At 36.5% G+C, this 8,474-nt stretch overlaps 1 long non-coding RNA gene across 3 annotated transcripts; it reads right to left on the bottom strand.

Moving 5' to 3' along the window:
• Positions 1-1,271: 1,271 nt before the first annotated feature.
• LOC131322508 (uncharacterized) lies at positions 1,272-4,584 on the bottom strand. Of its 3 annotated transcripts, XR_009198861.1 has the most exons (4): positions 4,346-4,584; positions 4,043-4,108; positions 2,441-3,386; positions 1,272-1,763 (listed from the first exon to the last, which is right to left on the bottom strand). It is a non-coding gene; the product is annotated as an uncharacterized LOC131322508 (long non-coding RNA). The 3 variants fall into 3 exon arrangements; XR_009198862.1 differs by lacking the exons at positions 4,043-4,108; positions 4,346-4,584 and having other exon boundaries at positions 2,441-2,723; positions 3,019-3,995; XR_009198860.1 differs by lacking the exons at positions 4,043-4,108; positions 4,346-4,584 and having other exon boundaries at positions 2,441-4,032.
• Between the last annotated feature and the right edge of the window lie 3,890 nt (positions 4,585-8,474).

Below are 8,474 nucleotides of genomic sequence, written 5' to 3'. Positions count from 1 at the left end.
AAGATCATGGAAGATCAATGTCAAGGTACAACCAAATCTTTCTTTCTCTTCCTTCCTCTCTCTCTCTCGGCCAACTCTCTCTCTCTCTCTCCTCTTCTCTCTCTCTCGGCCTCTCCCTCTCTCTCTCTCACGGCTCTGTCTCTCTCTCTCTCTCTCTCTCTCTCTCTCTCTCTCTCTCTCTGTCTCTCTCTCTCTCCTAGAACAAGTACATATATATATATATATTCATCTATGTACAAATATATATATATATATATATATATATATATATATATATATATATATATATATACACACAATAATGTACTTAGAATACTATGGGATTTTAAAACTAAGCTTTTCCTAATAAACAATACAATTAAACACATGTGTACATATATATATAAATAAGTTCAAGTACACAAATATATATATTAGTATGTACTATGCAATCTATGAAGATTTCCAAATCCAATAAAAAATTATAAGATCAAAATCCTTGATTAAAATAATCCAAATTAGCACATGTCTCCTGTTAAAATAATAACCTAGTGTACCTAGGAAATCTTAGGGAAATATATAAAGTACATACATATATGTATATAAGTATGGCTAAGGGTACAAAGTACTAGATTTTCAAATCCAATATCCCATTAAAGAATTCCAATTAGGCACATGTAGAATTAAATAAATAGATTATGTACCTTGCCAAATCTAGGGCCTAATATACTATGATATATATGTGTACTTATACCCAATATTTAAATATGGGAGTGGTACCAAGTATCCAATTAAATAAAAGGTTAGGATTCTCCTATTAAAATAATCATAAAGTACCAGTACTATAATATTACTAGAAGTACTTAGAATCTATGATTTAGATTTACCCAATATTTTAATGCACAAAATCACATGGAAAAAATCCAAAACTTGATTATTTAATAAAAACCTTGTACCTTGTTGGAAGATTAGTGCTATTATCCAATGGATAACAATTCCCCTAGTAGTTATTATCCAATGGGCAATAGTTTCCCTAGCGGTTAATAACCAATGAATAATTGGATGGGATGATATCTAATAAACAATGCATATTTGTCCTTTGCAAATGTGAATATACACCAATATATTACTACTAGTGCTTGCCCGTGCCTACGGCACTACCCACCCAGTCTCGTGCTTATAGGATTACCAACGATGGTGCAAATCATGTAATCGCCAAGTTGCATTGAAAGGATCCAAATCCAACTATTCCCTCCGTCTCAAAATAAATGTCCGATCTGTAAACATAGGCCTTTTAAAACATGCAATTTTTTCGTTAAACACCAAGTTCCATTGAAAGGATCCAAATCCAACTAATACCATGTTGCATTCATAGGAGCCAAGTTCAAATATGACACGAAAAAAAGACTCAATAAGAGGCAAATTCACACACAAATGTAACAAAAATGGGTTGTAAGAAAAAAGACTCCATAAGAGGCAAACTCAAACACAAATGTAACAAAAACGGGTTGTCTACAAAGGATGTAATCTATAAAAGGATCATTGTCCCAAAAGTGTTTCCTCATTACTCTTCTAACTATCTTGAAATTTTCTCTTCATCACTCTCCCAATAGTTCATCCTTTTTGGGAGAAAAACTAGCCTTGGTGCCAGCCAAATGGAAATCCCTCACAAGTTTGTTGAACTTTTGCAAGAGGAACCCATCTTTATCTCCACTACATATGTTGCTTCGAGAGAGACCAACTATGGAACTATTAGGGGAAGCCTTATGGTTAGTCCAATCTTCCTACATATGAGCAAAAAAGATCTTGTAAGTACACACACAATAAATTCAACCAGATAACAATCAACTAATTCGGCTTCGTTGTGCAGGAAAAAAATGTGATTTGGGCTAATTAAACGTTCATTAACAGTCTTAACTAACATTCAAGCCAAGGCGCCATTGAGGAATAAAAATAGAATGAACAGAAGCAGTTAGCAACGCTTGATTAAACATTTAAACTTGATTCAATGCTTCATGAGCATTTCTGATTTTAAAGATCACAAACAACATTGACCACTTTGATCATACATTCCAAATGGTTCGTATAGTTGCTACGGTGCTACCTAAGATAAGTCGAAAAAGGTGCCCTAAAGTTTTCCTCATTTTCCCATTGGAGTACTTTTGAACAAAAATTTCCCACATATATTCACCGTCATATTAACGGAATATATCCTACATCAGTTTCTTAAATTGCAAACTTTAGCAGTAATCTTGAATTGAAAATCTTAATCCCTACACTTTCCGGGCTAGTAACACCCCAAAATCAAAATGATGAATTTCCGTGGATCAAAAATACAAACAAAACAGTAAAAACAACTAAGTTAAACCGGGAAAAAGATAGTTCAAATATTCTATTGACTTTGCCAAGAACATTAAAAATCTGAATCAATCGATTTTCTTAAGAGAGTTGGAGAGCACACCTCATCCCTTGGATCAAATGAATCTCAGCCCTTGGATCAACTTGTGTTTGTGTGGAGGCTCACACCCTTGTGAGAGCATTTGAGGAGTGCTTCGTGCATAAGCTTACTCCATCAACCTAAACCAATAATCTGGACTTAGAACCCAACAATTCCCTCGAGGCTCTCATGGTCTTAAAATCAATCACACCTGAAGAATAAGAAACAAAATGAAATCATAACTTTGTAAAGTTGACATTGGGCAATAAAAAAACTTGATAGCACAAAACATGTTAACCAAAAAAATCTGTGAAACAATTAGGTTGAGTAGTAATACATCAATTGAACTGAAACATGTTTTTGATATACAAAAAAACATATCTACTAAGAGATACAAATTTTTCATAAATCACATCTAAAACAGAAATCTATGGAAAGAAATCAACTCCTTTTGAGTGAACGAAGGTGGATAATGGCAATAAACAACCTCTTATTGCAATGGAAATGAGCATCCAACCCCAAGTACGGGGAATTTTTGCAGGAAGTATTGGGACTAATTATTAAAACAAAAACATAAATTTTTGCTCCTAAAAATAGTTTACTCCCCACTCTGGAAACAAAATAAGCCCCCAAAAGAATTAATTCCACACTCTAGAAACAGAATTAGCCCCTAAAAGAATTAATCTTACACATGCATTTCAACAAACACCCCATAGGCGTCTTTCAAATATCCAAATCGAAACATCTGATGAACAATAGAAATTCCCAAACCGAAACACCTGATGAACAATAGAAATTCCCATATCAAAACACCTGAAGAACAAAATTAGTGTGTTACCTGTGTTAATACAAACATCTGATGAACAAAAGAAATGTAAGTACTAAACGGTTACCAACTAAGCCCTCTGGAATGCCCGAACCCCTAGAATCCTAGATCAAACCTTTGCAATAGTGTAAGGAAGTGGTTCTCCTGGTTGAAGGAAGGAGGCAAGGGATGGTTAGCGCAAAGATGATTTTGACCCCAAAAATAGTTCCAGTAGTAATACTAAAGTGGAAGTTCCTAAGATGAACCCAAAGGTCAACCCTATTTTAGTGCTAAGAACAGAAGGGTACATCCAACAACCACAATCATTGCATCATCCACTTGTCAATACTGAGTTTGGAAGTGCAAAATTTTTCTTGAAAGAAATCGAAAGATTTCGCTCGGTAATGCTGAGTGCGTTGAGACTTGAGATTTTACTCACCGTGGATCAGAACTTTTAACATTTTTTTTTCTTGAAGAAGATGAACCTACACATAAAGTAACTTAAAAGGCAATGACATTTTACACGTGAAACCACACTTTCATTAAAAAAAGGGAGACACCAAGTTGTGCTCTCCCTTCGCCCTTTGATGGGGAACACTACTATAATAATATTTAGAAAACAAAATAAGATTTAAGAACCAAATTGTATCAATTCATAAACAGAATAACAAACTTTACCCAACCTAGAGTTCTAATACACACGTTCTACTGGTATCATTTCAAGAATCCACCAAAATAGGTCTAGGTTTACATTCAGATACGAAAACTGGCAAATGTTAAGTTGGTCATACTTAAAAAAAATGGAAAAAGAAAGATCTTACCAAATTATGAAGCTTGATAATGGCTCCAATGAGCATCATGAGTCTGAATTATAATCTAGAGTCAAACTACCCGGAAAACAATTCAAGTATAAGCGAAAATCAAAACCTGGAATCAACACACAAATCATGATAAACAACTTCTTAACTAACTTGCTAGTTGTTACTAATTTAAGACAAAATCACGTTAACCATAAATTTGCAACTAAATGGATCAATAAAGACTCAATTCCCTCCCCTCTGTCTACATCTCCTAAACATGCATTTTCACAACCACGTTGTAGGCATCTTTCAAAGAACTAAAACATACCTTCTCAGATGCTAGCGAGGTCTAATCCGTGAGCAAAAGCAGAGAGGGAAGAGGGCCAAGAGGGGTTTGATTTTTGTGGTGGTGTTCCTCATTTTGGGGTTCGATTGTCATGAACTGTTGGAGAGAGAGCTTGATCCGAGAGAGAAATATCAATCAGTAAATAGTTGAGGTGAGGGCTGACCACATAGTGGTATGGTCGGAGTTGCCGGTGATTGACTTCTCCGGAGTCTATATTAGAGAGAGAGAGAGAGAGAGAGAGAGAGAGAGAGAGAGAGAGATAGGGGTTTGAAACGTGAAAGGATCCGACCTAATTTTTGGGAAAGACATGTATGGCAGTTTATGTAATTTAGTTAAAAACTATGGCCACTTTAACGAAATAGAAAGAATTCCTCTCAACCCTTAGATTAAATGATCCTCAGCCCTTGGATGTGTTTGTGTTTGTGTGGAGGCCCACACCATTATGTTTTATTAGGTAGATATCTTTGTACCAATCAAATTATTCTAATGAAAGGCCTATTGTCCAATGGACAAAGATTACCCTAATGTTTATTGACCAATGGGTAAAGGTTAAAGGTCCAAAGAGTTCCACTAGGGTTTGAAAGGTTCAAAAGGTTCAAGGAGGTTCAAAAGGCTCATCTAGGATTAGGATAAAATAACTAGATGAATTGGTAATTAGGTCCCTCTAACTAATTGGTTAGGATCTAGCTATACTTGCCAAGTAGAATCTCTAGCTAAGAAATATAATTTTAAAAGGCTAAAATTCTAATTATGATGGATTTTTAGGAATTAAAAGGGATTTCAAAAGCAATCCAAGTAATTAAAAATAAAAATTCAAAGTTTTAACGAAATTTTTACTTACTAAAAATCAGGGTTGTTACAGTATGTGCTGGCATGCTCGAGTAATGCTGAGCCTAGGGCTCGGCTCTCGACAAGTAGTGTTGATTCCAGTGCGGGAGATTTTGGACATATCCCTTGCCTGGGCTAGGCCATGGCTGAACCTAAGAGTCCAGCAACTTGGTCGAGCCCCAAGGTAGTCCGGCGGGTATGATCTCTGAGCGTCGGCGACTGCTACCCCGGCCTAGCTCTAGGCTAAGCCTAAAAGCCTAACCTGTGGTCAGACGGGTCTTGTTGGCCCGAGCCGTGATGTTCGGCCCGCTACATCGTCTTACTAACTTCTGTTAAGAAATCAAATGGACATCAATCGCGTGAATGGAACATGCCTTATTTCCTCTCAATCTGCTCTAGATATATTCTTATCTTGGTAACTGAACTTGTACTATATATAGAGGTGTCAAACGTGTCGTGCCGTGCCATTTAGCTTCATGCCAACCGTGCTGTGTCATGCCCTGCCCATTTACTTAACATGTCGCACTGTGCCGTGCCGTGCCGTTATTTAAGCTTGCCGCGCTAGCCCGTTTACTTTATCGTATCGTGTCATGCTGTGCCATTTTTAAATCGTGTTGCGCCGTGCCGACCTGTTTACTTAATCATGTTGTTTCATGCCGTGCCTTTTTAAATTGTGTCTTGCCCGTGCTGGCACATTGCCGCCTGAGCTATTTTTTTAAAATTAGAACCGTCTAACTTTTATGTGGGAGAAATAATTAGATCATTCATGCCAAGAAACTTGATCGGACATAAAAAAAAAAAAAACTATTTTAACTATGAATCTGCGTCCCGATGAAAGGCTTTCAAAATCCGATAGTCCAAAAAATTGTGAGAATGATGCAAACACTAAGAAAAACAAAATGAACGATATCGATTATCATGATTGTGTTGTAATTGTGTAGCTACCGTACACGGGACCCGTTTTTTACAATGGATTCATATAATAAATATTAGTTGTTCCATTTAAAAGTACTACTTGACTATTGGCCTTGGTGGTTTGTGATGTGAGCAAGGTTCCTGGGAACTAGGTTCGAATCCTAGGAAGGTCCTTTTTTGAAACCAATTTTTTTCCTTATTTATTGTTAAATCTAGCCAATTAGGATTAGATAATTACATATGCTTTAGCCATTTTTTTCCTTATTTATTGATAGCTTTTTTTTTTTTACTTTAATTTGATTTTATCTCAACTTTACAAACAAAATCCTATTGACTAAAATAAAGTAATAAACTAAAATAATTCATTTTCACTAAATAAAATTTAATTTTTTTTATAAAATTAAAATTCTCAGTTGTTTTTTCGTGCCCCTTGCTCGTGCCCTTTCGTGCCGGTGCCGTGTCCGACTAGAATCGTGCCATACCCGTCTCACTTCATATTGTGCCCCGCTAAGACTGTGTCATGCTGTCACGCCCTCGATTTTAATTTCAACATAAATAAATAACCTTTTTCAATAATAGATCTTCGCATATCATAAATATTACCCAAAAGAGTTCCCAAGTTTATAGAGTTACAACCCTGGCACTACGGCCCAAATCAACTTAGGTACACGTACGAACTTGTTTAGAATATTACAAATTTTTAGTCAAAAGGAAATTCTAGAATAAATAGTTACAAACCCATCTTTAACAAAAAAAAGCCAATTACAAAGATGATTGAGTAACTAAAGAAGTTAGCTTCCAAAAAGTCTTTCACTTCCAAGCACACAAGCATGCAAGCTACTGCCCAACATTTGAACCTGAAAAGAAAGATTAGGTTGAGCTACACTAGCCCAGTAGGAAAATCTTTACCAATTCTATGTGCAAACATAACGATAGGTGCAAAAGGAAGAAGACAAAAAGATATGGCTCAATTGACGGATAGTAATGAACTCATAGGAATGCCAATTGTTCACTACAATCATCCTAGAACATGCCACTATCACAAATTAGCCACATTGTTCACAAGACTCAAGCAACTTTAGTAAATTTGACACAACTTGCGATCACCAATTTCCACCGTCTGTATTCTCACCTCTTGCGTTACAGTATAACACCATGAGGGTTACCGTATTACCACCCCTAGCGTTACAAATAGCCCTAACAACTTGGATCACCGTATTACCACCCATTGTGTTACAAGACCCACTTAAGTCACCATATTACCACCCCTTGCGTTACGGCACTCCTTATCCCAACTTTCGATCCAAATAACTACTTTCTTATTCAATATGCAAGCTAAGGCTTCTCCATAATCACATTCCTACATGAGACATCATACGACATGCCAACAATGCCATAAATATGCCACAAACGTTCACAAGTAGTCAATCAATCAACAAGATGCATTTTCAACGTAGTTTTAACCAAGAAAACTTCTATTCATTCATCACTAACAGAAGGCCAACGGAACAAGGACAACATCGATTAATCATAGGAAGTTAGTTGAACATGCTTGAGATAGGTTAGGAGATGTCAAAAAGGTGCTAGAAGTGTCCGGGGTTCAAGACAATCGATGTGGGTACAGCATAAACAAAATTGTCCCATAAGGTTCTGGTATGGATACAACAAAAAAGGTTGTATCGATACAACAAGCTTATGGTGCCACTGGATTCAGGATAAGTAGCTCGTATGGATACAACAAAAAAAGTTGTATAAATACAAATACGTTGCGAGCAGTGAATCTGCAGAAATTCAAGGGCAACCAAAACACAGCAACCAAAGATCCAAGGTACGATTTCTACACCTAATCAACATATAAACACATAGTAGAAGCAAAGAAGTCCCTACCTCGCAACGATAATCAAGATCCAAGAGATTTGAATGAGCTCTAGCTCCAAAGACTTTGATATCAAAGAAAAGCTTCCCTCCAAGCTTGACCCAAGGAATTCCGAGCTCAAGAACGCGATAGGAAGACCGAAGTGAGGTTGATCTTTAAGGTTCTTGAGAGATGGAGTGAAGTTTGAGTGAGAGAGCAAGAAAGAGAAAAAGAGACGAGAGAGAGAAAGAATTCGGCTAGAGAGAGAGAGAATTGGGAGATGAAATAATCTCCTACACACACACCCACCCTATATATACTCCTATATCCTTTAATCATACACACACACACACACTCCCTCAAGGTTTCATTCTATCACTTCAATCCTCAACTCAATTAACCACCAAATAAACCATAAACCATATTTTCCCAATTAAGCATTTAATAAGCATTTCAATAATTAAAATTATCTGGGTCTCTACACGTGCCATGCCATGTCGTGCCAGGCC

The sequence above is a fragment of the Rhododendron vialii genome, chromosome 4a, assembly GCF_030253575.1.
Source record: "Rhododendron vialii isolate Sample 1 chromosome 4a, ASM3025357v1".
Classification (NCBI taxonomy): Eukaryota; Viridiplantae; Streptophyta; class Magnoliopsida; order Ericales; family Ericaceae; genus Rhododendron; species Rhododendron vialii.
The sequence above is the reverse complement of the archived record's forward strand: the minus strand, read 5'-3'. Positions and strand labels throughout refer to the sequence as shown.